This window comes from Acinonyx jubatus, chromosome E2 (genome assembly GCF_027475565.1).
Source record: "Acinonyx jubatus isolate Ajub_Pintada_27869175 chromosome E2, VMU_Ajub_asm_v1.0, whole genome shotgun sequence".
NCBI lineage: Eukaryota > Metazoa > Chordata > Mammalia > Carnivora > Felidae > Acinonyx > Acinonyx jubatus.
Window position 1 is genome coordinate 52,286,254 of NC_069396.1, and position 12,505 is coordinate 52,298,758.

Below are 12,505 nucleotides of genomic sequence, written 5' to 3' on the forward strand. Positions count from 1 at the left end.
CTGGTCTTGCTCACCTGTCAGGACGTTTAGGAGGGGTGTGGACCGGGATCGCTGTCCCGGGCTCAGAGTTCTTAAAGTTCAACTCTTTGTTCTTTCCATACGGTGTTTAAGAACATAACCATCTCGGGGACTCCTGGCGGGCTCAGTTGGAGGAGGGTGAGACTCTTGATCGTGGGGTTATGGGTTCGAGCCCCACGTTGGGTATATAGAGATAGCTTGAAAATAAAATCTTTCGGGTGCCTGGGTGGCTCAGTCGGTGGAGCGTCTGAATTGGGCTTCGGTCATGACCTCACGGCTCTCGGGAGTTCGAGCCCCTAATCGGCCGCCCTGCTCTCAGTGCAGAGGCCACTTCGGATCCTCTGTCTCCCTCTCTCTCTCTGCCCCTACCCCGTTTGCACTCTCGCTTTCTGTCAAAAATAAACATTAAAAAAGTAATAAAATATTTTTAAAAAATAATAAATAAATAAGCAAATAGAAATTACCTGTTAGTATATCCACTTCTCCAAAGTTTTGTAGAGAGATCTACCTCTGTTTCCCCTCCTACCAGTACCCAAGCCTTTTCTCTCCTTTACCCCCAGAGCTCCTGCCAAAATCAACCTGGGGTTTCCTTACGCTAGTTTTTACAAGAATAGACCTTTAGTCCAACCCCTAAAAAGAAAGGATAATGATGAAACCTCATAGAGGTGTTCATAATTACTACAATGGCAATCACATTATGCTATGTAAATGTATCAGATTAACATGTTTATGCACCTTAAATTTTTACAATGTTGTATGTCAAATACGAGCAGGAGAGGGGCAGAGAGAGAGAGGGGGGGAGAGAGAATCCCAAGCAGGCCCCTCACGGTTAGCGATTCAAGGCTCGAACCCACGAACCGTGGGATCATGACCTGAGCCGAAACCAAGAGTTGGACGCTTAACCGACTGAGCCACCCAGGCGCCCCATGAGTTTATTTTATTTTTGAGAGACAGTGTGCACGCACACGCAGGGGAGGGGCGGAGAGAGAGGGAGAGAGAATTCTAAGAGGCTCCGCGCTCAGCCCGGAGCCCAACACGGGGCTCCATTCCAGGACCCTGGGATCGTGACCGGAGTTCAGAGATCAAGAGTTGGATGGAGTGCCCCCTGCAGGGAAAGTTCCAGTCTGGCTAGCTTCCTTTTTGGTCCCAGTCACTTGTATGTCAGGGGTTTGTGCAAAATGTTTGTTGGTGAATTTCTGCTATCGTAGTTGCTCTACGTGGATCTGTTTCTGTTGTTGTTTTGGGGGGGGGGTACGGGGGTGGGGGTGGGGGTGGAGGTGGGGGGTGCAGGAGGTGGGAGGTGGGAAGATCCAGCCAGCCTTGTGCTGCCTAACCTGAATCGAATCGTGAGGGAGGAAACATTTTCCTATCAGGAGACCTTCTGCAAAACAACCGGCCTTGACTCTCTTGGAAGAAGTCAAGGTTAAGGACAAGGCCAGGAGGAAATGCTCGTGTTAATGGACACCAGAGGCAGCTCTCTGAGCAATCAGGTGACATCCCGGTGGTGAGGAAGACGCTTGATGAAATTTGAATGAGTTCAGTGCATTAGATAGTGGTAATTGATCCACGGGAATTTTTCTGATTTTGATGATTGCCTTGCGGTTATTAAAAAGAACGTCCTTGTTCTTAGCAAATGCAAATACACGCTGAAGTACTTAGGGACAAAGGGGCATGGTATCTCCAGTGTTTTCTCAAATGTTTCTGGAAATGTAAATATATAATAACCTAGAGAGATAGCGAGCGGATGATAAAGCAAAACGCGGGGGGTTGCGGGGGCGGGGGGGGGGGGAACGGGAACAGCGAGAACTGAAGAACCTAGCAACGGATAGATACATGGGGCTCTTTGCACAAGTCTCAAAACGTTTCCATTAGTTCAAAATTATATCCGCTAAAAGCTGCGCCCGTGAGAAAAAATTCCATGCTGTGGCCCTTGTCGTTACCTGGCGTCTTTCCAAACATCCTTCTAAGTGTGTGGACAGGCTTCTAAGAAGAGGGACGCCTGGGCGGCTCAGTTGGTTGGTTAGGCATCCGACTTGGGCTCCGGTCATGATCTCATGGTTCATGGGATGGAGCCCCACATCAGGTTCTCGGCTAACAGCATGGAGCCTGCTTGGGATTCTCTCTCTCTCTCTCTCTCTCTCTCTCTCTCTCTCTCAAAATAAATAAGTAAACTTAAAGAAAAAAAAAAGGAAGAAAGAAAGCTTTGAGGAGATTTTCCTATTTCTGCTGGGGCCCTGAGTGGAAGAAAGTGATTCCATATTGGAAATTATAGAACCACTCCAACCAATCTCATGTGGCATGGGCTTGAGGTCGAATTGGGTGGTTGAAGCACTGGGACACTGAGAAATTAATGCGATGACGGGTGGACTAGTGATGTCCCTGGGTCCTCTGCCAAAGGAAAGGCAATGCTTCTCTAGAGAGGCGTCACTCAACTCCGATCGCACGGAGGAAGGCTTGAGTGAGTTCCTAGTCCAAAGTCACGAAATACGGGAGGGATCCAGGCACATGGTGTGTATATTGGCAGGCACACTGAACACGACTAGACAGCCTTGCCTCGCCCTACCCCACCCTGCAAAAACTTTATTTACTTTTTTAGATTTTATTTTTAAGTGTGTTTCTTTCTTTATTTAAGTAATCACTGCACCCAACGTGGGGCTCACGCTCATGACCCTGAGATCAAGAGTCACATGCTCTTCCGACTGAGCCAGCCAAGCGCCCCTTTCTATTCCTACTCTTGTCTGTGTTTTTTGCTGTCATATCTGAGAAACCATTGCAAAACCCAACGTCATGAAGCTTTCCCTATTCTATGTTTTCTTCTTTGATCTTTATAGTTTGGGTCGTTAGGTTTAGGTCCCTGATTGAATTACAGTTAATTTTTGTATATGGCGTCCAACTTCCTTCTTTTGCAGGGGGATATCCAGGGATGCCAGCTTCCTCGTTGGTTCAAAAGATCGTGGTGGGGTCTTTTAATGTCAGAAGAGCTTTTAAGGATGGACACAAATATTCACAACTATTTGGGTTTCTTTGGTAATGATTAATGAATTTTTAAGCAATCCCCTTTCCTCTAAACATTCACTGACTACGTCCACAGCTAAAAATAGCTGTGCGTTTCACAATTTTAGATTTCTCCAAACATCTGAACACTGCAGATGTGATCAATGGGCTTCCACAAGTCTGGCATCTCAGATTCCCCTAAATGAGTTAAGTGCCTTGAAGAGAAGACAAACATTAATGCAATCTTGATCGGACGTTTTGAAAGTCGAATATACCAGATCCTTCCAAATGCCTTTAGTATCTCAAGGACAGATCAGAGTACAGTGATCAGCAAATCAATCAGTTTCTTTACATGAAACTGACACAAAAGTGTCAGTGTCACGGGGCACCTGGCTGGCTCAGTCGGTTAAGCGTCCGACTTGGGCTCAGGTCATGATCTCGCGGTTCATGAGTTTGAGCCCCGCGGCGGGCTCTGTAGCTGACAGCTCGGGAGCCGGGAGCCTGCTTTGTGTTCTGTGTCCCCCTCTCCCTCTGCCCCTCCCCCGCTCATGCTCTGTCCCTCCGTGTCTCTCAAAAATAAATAAACATTGAAAAAATATTTCTAAAGTGTCAGTGTCATGGATATAAAGGTGTTTGTTTCTTCAGTACCTCTCTTCTGATCAAGATTTTGATTTTGATTTAGAGGTCCTGATACTTCCTCTTCCTTGTGATTTTTCTTACCTGTCAGACAGGTAGGCTTGGGGCGCCTGGGTGGCTCGGTCTGTTAAGCGTCCCACTCGTGATCTTGTCTCAGGTCATGATCTCATAGTTGGTGAGTTTGAACCCCCATCGGGCTAGTGTGGAGCCTGCTTGGAATTTGGTCTCTTCTCTCTGCCCATCCCATGCTTCTGCGCTCTCTCTCTCTCTCAAAATAAATGAATAAACCATAAAAAAAACAAGAAGAAGAAAGAAAGGGAGGCTTCACTCGTCCATAAGCCAACAATTTGGGGGTTGAAGGTTCAGTCCTAGGACACGAGCCCTGCTACCTTCCAAGTTAATTCCCACCAAGCCCAGATTCCGGGACAGGTACACTTTGTCACTGTCACACAGATTAGGAAACTGATTTGGGTGATCCTGATTTACTTCCCACAGCTGTTCGCTCAGAGCGGCAAATCTTCGTTAGCACAGCCCGAAAAACATTCTCTAAGAGTCGTCCTATCATCATAGGCAGATGTGATTTAGCCGCTGTTTGTTCTGGAGCCTTCTCTGTGAAAGGAGCACTTTCTCTTGCTCACGCACTCTTCCCTCTGCCAGTTCCCTGGAGGCCAAGAGCTGCTGTTTATCCAGAAGCTCACCCTCCATCTCTGTGACCCCTGGCAGGAGACTAGGGGGCGGGAGGTGGTTGCCGAGGAACTTCTTTCCCAGCCGCTACAGTTCCAGGCTGCATCCAGCGTCCAGCCATGGTTTCTTTCTGCACTCTCCCTGCACTCACATAACCAATTCCCTTTAACACATTCCCTGTATTTGAGGGGCACCTGGTGGCTCAGTCGGTTCAGCGTCTGACTCTCCATCTCGGCTCCGGTCGTGATCTCAGGGCTCGTGAGTTCGAGCTGACAGCTTGGAGACTGCTTGGGATTCTCTCCCTCTGCCCCTCCCCTGCTCTCGCTCCAAAGAAACAGATAAACAAAGAAACAGACAAATTCCCTGTATTTGAAATACCTAGGGTGGTTTCTGTATTCCTGAGCAGACCCAGGGACCTGGTCTGTTTCAGGTCAACTGAAAGCCTTTGGTCAATTTTGAAATCACAATGTTATCTTCCTTCCTTCCTTCCTTCCTTCCTCCCTCCCTTAATGTTTATTTATTTTGGGAGAGTGGGAGAGAGAGCCAGAGAGTGAGGAGGGACTGAGAGAGAGAGAGGGGGAGAGAGAGAGAATCCCAAGAGGGCTCCAGCCCAGAGCCCGATGCAAAGGCTCCATCTCACAAACCGCGAGATGGTGACCTGAGCTGAAGTTGGATAGCTTAACCAGCTGAGCCACCCAGGCGCCCCCAAATCACAACATATCTTTCTGAAAAAGCTTAGGGTCTGTAATACTGGCAACTAGAAGATGAGCACATTCAGGGACGCCTGGGGGGGCTCCGTCGGTGAAGCGTCAGCCTCTTGATTTCCGCTCAGGTCGCGATCTCATGGTTTGCGAGATCGAGCCCCACGTAGGGCTCGGTATGTTCCTCCAAGAGACAAGTGGATGGAAAATTGAAGGAGACAAGGAAGGTAGAACACAAGGTTCCAATAAACTTCTAGAGGAACATATAGAGCTGAGAGATGAGTTTCAAGAAGAGAATAGCTGAGCACTTCCAGAAGTGATTAAAGACCTGGGCTCTTGGATGTAGGAAGCACATGTCTTCTGTGGGGCTAAGAGGTGATACCGCCCCCCCCTTCAGATTGGAGGTTCCAATCCAGATTGGATGCTTTTAATTTGCTACGGTGGCTCACAGAAGTCAGGGAAACATTTTTGTTCACCGGTTTTTTTTTTTTAATTTTTAAATGTCTATTTATTTTATTTTTGAGAGAGAGAGAGCACGAGCAGGGGAGGGGCAGAGAAAAGAGGGAGACACCGAATCCCAGAATCCGAAACGGGTTGCGGGCTCCGAGCTGTCAGCACAGAGCCTCATGTAGGGCTTGAACCCATGAACCGTGAGATCATGACCTGAGGTGAAGTCAGACACTCAACTGACTGAGCCACCCAGGCACCCCTGTTCATCAGTTTATTAAAAGATGATAAGAATATGAGATGATAAATTTATTAAAAGATGATAAAGGATATGAGTCAGCTGCCAGTTGGAGAGATACATAGGGTGAGATCTGGGGGGGAAAGTCTGGAGCCTCCGTACATGTTCCAGGTATGCCACTGGCTCCCAGACTTCCACATGTTCACCAGCCTGGAACTTTCCAAACCCAGTCCTTTTGGGTTCTTATAGAGGCTCCATTGCAAAGCCATGATTGACTAAGCCATTGGCCATTGGCTGATTCAATCTCCCCTCCCCAAAGGTTGGGCAAGTGGGGTAGGAATGAGAGTTCCACCCTTTCTTTCCCAAGGTGGGTCCTCTTGGCAACCAGCCCCACCTTTGGGTGGGGTCCGAAAGTCACCTTCATTAATAACAAGACAACCATGTCACCTGCAGGGCTCCGAGGCATTTTCAAGAACTGGATGAAGACTAACTACATCTGAGAAATAGACATTTTGGTTATCTGACAAAATATGTATTTCTCATAATCATTATCATAATGATATCTGCCCCCCCCCACCACTCCCGCATCTACCTTGGGCTTCTGCTCACCCAGCCAGTCCAGCACCCCCTCTCAGCACACACACCTTGCATGATCCCCACTGTGCTGAGCCCTCCCCACCCCACTAAGGTCGGGATACTCCATTCGGGGCCACTGATCCTCCCCAAACTGGCCTCGCCTGCTCCACCCAAGGGCCTGAGGGCTGTTTGTTCAAAAAGAAACAAAAAAGAAAGAAGAATGTCGGATCCTATTTTCCCCCCATTTGAATGCATCGGTGTTTTCTTTTCTCGCTTCTGGATTATGAGTCACAGTTTAAACGCTTTCTCCACACCCAGGTTATAAAGGAACTTTCCAATGTTGACTCCTCTTTCTTTCATGGTTTTGTATTTCACATTGAAATCTTTGAGCTATTTGGAGCCTATTCAGCGTATGATTTTTTTTCCCACTCCTTCCTTCTATTGGATTGATGGGGTTTGCTTTACTCCCTTATTTTTTCACATTTACTTTTAAATCAAAGTTTTGTATGCGCACAGTAAAGTCACCAAGTGCTACTGGTCAGTTTAAAGTTCCACCTCCGGGGTGCCTGGCTGGCTCAGTTGGTCAAGCGTCTGTCCGACTTCAGCTCAGGTCATGATCTCGTGGTTTGTGGGTTCGAGCCCCACGTCAGGCTGTGTGCTGACAGCTCAGGGTCTGGAGCCTGCTTCAGATTCTGTGTCTCGCTCTCTCTCTGCCCCTCCCCTGCTCACATTCTGTCTCTGTCTCAAAAATAAATAAAAATTTTTAAAAAAAACCATTAAAACAATTTAAAAAAATAAAAATGTATGTACTTGTTTTGAGAGAGAGCGCAGGAGGGAGGAGGGGGGCAGAGAGAGAGGAGGAAGAGAATCCCAAGCAGGCTCCACACTGTCAGCACAGAGCCTGTCGCAGGGCTTGAACTCATGAACCTTGAGATCATGACCTAAGCCGAAATCAGGTTGGACATTTAACAGATGGAACCACCCAGGCGCCCCTAAACATTGTATTTTTGCCATTTCTACACCCAGAGTGAGGCTTGAACCCACATCCCAAGATCAAGGGTCACATGCTCCACCAACTGAGCCAGCCAGGCGCCCTTGGGGATGTGAATTAATTCAACCAGTGGAGAACGGCTGATCAGTATATGCTAAACCTGGACGTATTCATAAGCTCTATTCATAAAAGCCCCAAATTGGGACGCACCCTGAAATATTGGGACTTATAAAAAGAAATATATATTTGATCTCCATTCTGTTTCTGGCAGAGTTCCTAAACCTTTACAATTTCCGACGTGCTGTAGAGTGTTCAAGGTGCCTTGATATTCTTAACAAACCCCTTTCAACCACATTTGCCTTTGCATGGTGACTTTGGAAAGCACCTAAGAGCGGGGGCTGGTTGCCAGGGGAACGAACCAAGTGGTTAGAGGGCTAGAACTCTCAGCCCCACCCTCTGACCACACGGGGGAAGGGGAGAGCGACTGGAGGTTGAATCCATCACCAATGGTCAGGTGATTGAATCAGCCCTGCCTGTGTAAGGAAGACGCCATAAAACCCAAAAGGACGGGATTCAGAGAGCCCCCAGGGGGATGAGCTCCTGGAAATTTGGGGAAAGTTGTCCCTGGAGAGAGCACTGAGGCTCCATACCCTTCCCCCATGCCTTATCTGACTGTTCCTGGGTTATATCCTTTTTTTTTTTTTTTTTTAATTGGGGTGGGGGTGTGTATCCTTTTATAATGAAGCAGTAATCTCGTAAGTAACATGTTTCTTTGAGTTCTATGAACCACTCCAGCTAATTAATCCAACCCAAGGAAGGGATTGTGCTAACCTCTGCTCTGTAGTTTACGGGTCAGAAGCACAGGTGACAACCTGGATTGGGAACGAGTATCTCAAGTTGGGGGGAGGGGGGCAGTGTTATGCCCAAAATTCGTGATCCCCAAAGACCACTAGGGAGCCGAGTCCGATGCAAAAGCAAAGAGCCTTTATTCGAGCTAGCTCGAGCTCAATCCCCTACCTGCACCGACGCAGCGGTGAGATACCAGGGAAAGAGAGCGAGTTTCAAAAGGACAAAGGTTTTATTGGGGCCTGGGGGCAGTTGGTGAGGTAATGGCTATGGCCTCAGCCGATTGGCTGGGGAAGGGTCCTGGGGAAGGGTCGAGTCCTGTTAGGCAGGTGAGGGGGGGGTTACTCCAGGGGAGGAGGTGTGGTCAAGGTGAAGGACACAGAACAAGATGGAGTCGGCTGGCGTAGGCCCGCCCTTTCAGCAGGGCTTCTGGTACCGAACCCTTAACTTGCAGGATCTGCGACTCTCCAGATAAATAGCGTCAGGAATTGAGTTAAACTGTAGGACGCCCAGCTGGTGTTGGCGAATGGCTGGTGTTGGCGAATGGGTTGGAAAACCCATCGGAACTGGTGTCGGGATCACGGACGCAGAAGTTCATTACCAGTGGAACGGGTAGTAAATTGAGGTACATTCAATGAGCAAACTATAACCACGCAAAACGTCTCACAGAAGGGCGTTAAGGGAAAGCAGTCCTGTTTTCTCTTTCTCCTCTCATACCTGATCTCTCACATCCCGTCTGACCCGTTGGTCTGACCTTCAAAATGCACCAGAACCCGATCACTCTTTGCTGCCCCCGCCCTGGTCCTGCGCCCTTGCCCGCCCACCTGGACTGCTCAGTGCCCGCAGCGCTGAAAGGTCCCCGCGTCCAACCTCTCCTCCCTCGACCTGTTCCCCACATGGCCGCCAGAGGGCGCCTGTTCCCCACGGATGGGTGATTGAGCTCCTTTTCTGCTAGACACTCGTCCCTGGCTCCGGGCTCATTCCTAGAAAAGCCTAAGTGCCCGCAAGGCTTTGAAGTGTCTGGCCCCTTCCTTCTCTGCCTTCACACCCCCCTCTCTCCCCAGGGCTCGCTCACTCCGTTCTGGTCACGCCTGGCTTACAGTTAGTTCCTGCAACACTTGGCGCTTCCTCTTAGCCTCAGGGCCATTGTACTGGCTGTTCTCTCGGCTAGGAACGCCCTTCCCCCAGATACCCACTTGGCTCATCCCTCACCCGCTTCAGGTGGCTGCTCCAATTACACCTTCTACCGGGAATTAAATGATATTAAGGGAATTAAATGATATTAGGGAGTCGTTAATTTCATTATGCCGTGGGAAAGTGATTTATAGTAGGGAAAATGTCTTCACTGTTGGAAGACACAGGCTGAAGGGTGGAGTGGGGAAGATGGCTCGAATGGGTCCTAAAATGGTTCAGCAAATACAGAAACATTAAACAAAAGAGGCAAATGAGGCAAAATGTGGCAGATTGCTGAACACCAATATAGAGGGCAACCTTATGATTCTTCCTATTTTTCTGTACATTCCAAATTTTCATAATCAAAAGGTTTTCTAAGTGCCACTTAGAAAGCTTCGGTGAGGCTTTTCTGGTCCACAATATATATATATATATATATTTTAACGTTTACTTACTATTGAGAGACAGAGAGAGACAGCATGAGCAGGGGAGGGGCCGAGAGAGAGAGGGAGACACGGAATCCGAAGCAGGCTCCAGGCTCGGAGCCATCTGCACAGAGCCCAATGCGGGGCTCGAACCCACAAACCGTGAGATCATGAATGACCTGAGCCGAAGTCAGACGCTTAACCGACTGAGCCACCCAGGCGCCCCACCGGGCCACAATATTTAAAATTATCCTTCGGAGAGCCTGGGTGGCTCAGTCCGTTAAGCAATGGACTCTCGATTTCAGCTCAGGTCATGGTCTCACAGTCCTGGGATTGAGCCCCACATGGGCTCCGTGCTGACAGTGCGGAGCCTGCTTGGGATTTTTCTCTCTCCCTCTCTCTCTGCCCCTCCTCTGCTCGTGCTCTCTCTCTCTCTCAAAATAAATGAACATGAAAAAAAAAATAAAATAAAAATTATACACCCTTCCCTGCTTTGTTTTGTTCCATAACACTTGTTTGTATTCACCACACATGGAAGTTTTCTATGTTTTATAATAAATAAATATATACATTTAAAGGTATATAGTATTCCTCCTGATATATAGATATCAGAAGACACATAAATATACTTCATACTATACAGTATGTAAACATACTTCATAATATACAAGTATGTAAACATGCCTAATAATATATAATATATATACTTTCTACTATACAAACATACTTTGCACTAAATAAATACATAGCATATATTTATAAAATATTTTGTGTTAATATATTTATATAAAAATATTACATATAGGGACGCTTGACCGGCTCTGTCAGTAGAGCATGAGACTCTTGATCTCGGGGTCATGAGTTCGAGCCCCAAGTTGGGGTTAGAGTTTACTTACTAAATTTTTTTAAATTATATATATATATATATATATATATATATATATATATATATACTATACAATAGAAATTATATAATTTATAATATTGATTTTACCAGGGTGTTGTGTTTACTTTGTCACCCACCCCTACCCCACTGGAATATGACTGGCAAGAGGACAGTCTTGTCCTCATCTAGACTCTGCTGGGTCTCCCGTCCCAGCCCAGGGCCTAACACACAGTGGGAAAGTTTGTGGCATTGATTAATTCCCTTCCCCCGGTTCCTGAGTGGGCCTAAAGATCCTTCTGACAAGAAAAAAAAAAAGTCCTTCAGGGCCCTTCCCCCCCCCCCCCCCCCACCCCGGGCCTCCCAAGCCCTGCCTGGTTCCAGTGTGCCAGGCACAACTATCCTATTTAATCCCCCCCCCCCAACAAACTTATGAGTAAGGTACTCTCCTCACCCGCATTTTATAGATGGGGAAACTAAGACCCAGAGAGGCTGTCCCTTTGCCGAAATTCACACCGCTAAAAAACGAATAGCTAAGATTTTATTTTTTTGAGAGAAGCGTTGTGTTCCTTTCTTTTTTTTTAAGGTCTATTTTTGAGAGAGCACAAGCAGGGGACGGGCAGAGAGAGAGAGGGCCAGAGGATCCAAAGCGGGCTTAGTGAGGACAGCAGAGACCCTGAGGCGGGGCTCGAACTCACGAACCATGAGAATTTCCCCTTGCATCCTGGACCTTCTCCCGAGCAATCATTGACAAAAGGGGGTGAGAGGGTTTGCCAGTGGTTATCAACAAATCAGAATTTTTTTTTAATTTTTTTTAATGTTTATTTATTTTTGAGACTGAGAGAGACAGAGCATGAATGGGGGAGGGGCAGAGAGAGAGGGAGACGCAGAATCGGAAGCAGGCTCCAGGCTCCGAGCCATCAGTCCAGCGCCCGACGCGGGGCTCGAACGGACCGTGAGATTGTGACCTGAGCTGAAGTCAGACGCTCAACCGACTGAGCCACCCAGGCGCCCCAACAAATCAGAAGTTTATTCCAAAGCGGTTGGTTGCTGGGTAGGCCACAGACCTTGTCTGCTCAATAGTCCCCCGTGGGTCTCCCTCTAACAAAGGGTGTCAGAGATAAAGCGACAGGCTCAAGGCCACACACCCGGCAGATGACACATCTGTGACCAGCTGGATATGCCTGGTCCTAACGTCTGGCTCTCTCTACACCTACACACATAAATAATTAAAGTATGTATGTGAAAGAGCCAAGATCTGGCTACGAGGCACGACACAGGGAGGTAATGGTGACTATGTTTTATAGACAGACTTCTGACGTTGACCCCATCCAAGGGTATTGTACCTTGCCTCACTCCACACTCACCAGGGCCCACTATCTGCGGTACTGGCCATGGGTGCTGGGAAGCCCTTGGAAGAGAGCAAGCAGGGGAGGGGCAGCTCTTGATGCACAAAGACCCTCCAGGGGCCAAAGTGGATGCCAGGGCGCAGGCTAGGGCCAGGGTCCAGGCAGAAGAGAACTGTGTTGAAGCGGGGCCGAGGGGGCCCAGAGGAGACCCACAGGGCCGATTTGGGGACAGGAGGACAGGGCTTGAGTCTGATGGGCTTTGGCAGGGGAAGAGGGGCAGGGCCGAGGCATCTGGCCTAGCGACTAGATGTACAGTGGGGCTGTCCCAAAGATGGGGAAGTAGATAGAGGAAGCGCGAATTCTTGGGCCAAGAGGCCAAACTCAGTTTATGAGGAGGCGGAAAAAGCTTCCACGTCAGGGAAACGGCCAGAGCACTGGGAGCTCCCATCGCTGGGTCTTTGAAAATGAAAAGGGCCCAGGGCAGGGATTCCTGGTTGAAACCCTGGAGTCCCTGAGGTGCATCATCGGGGATGACAAGCTGATG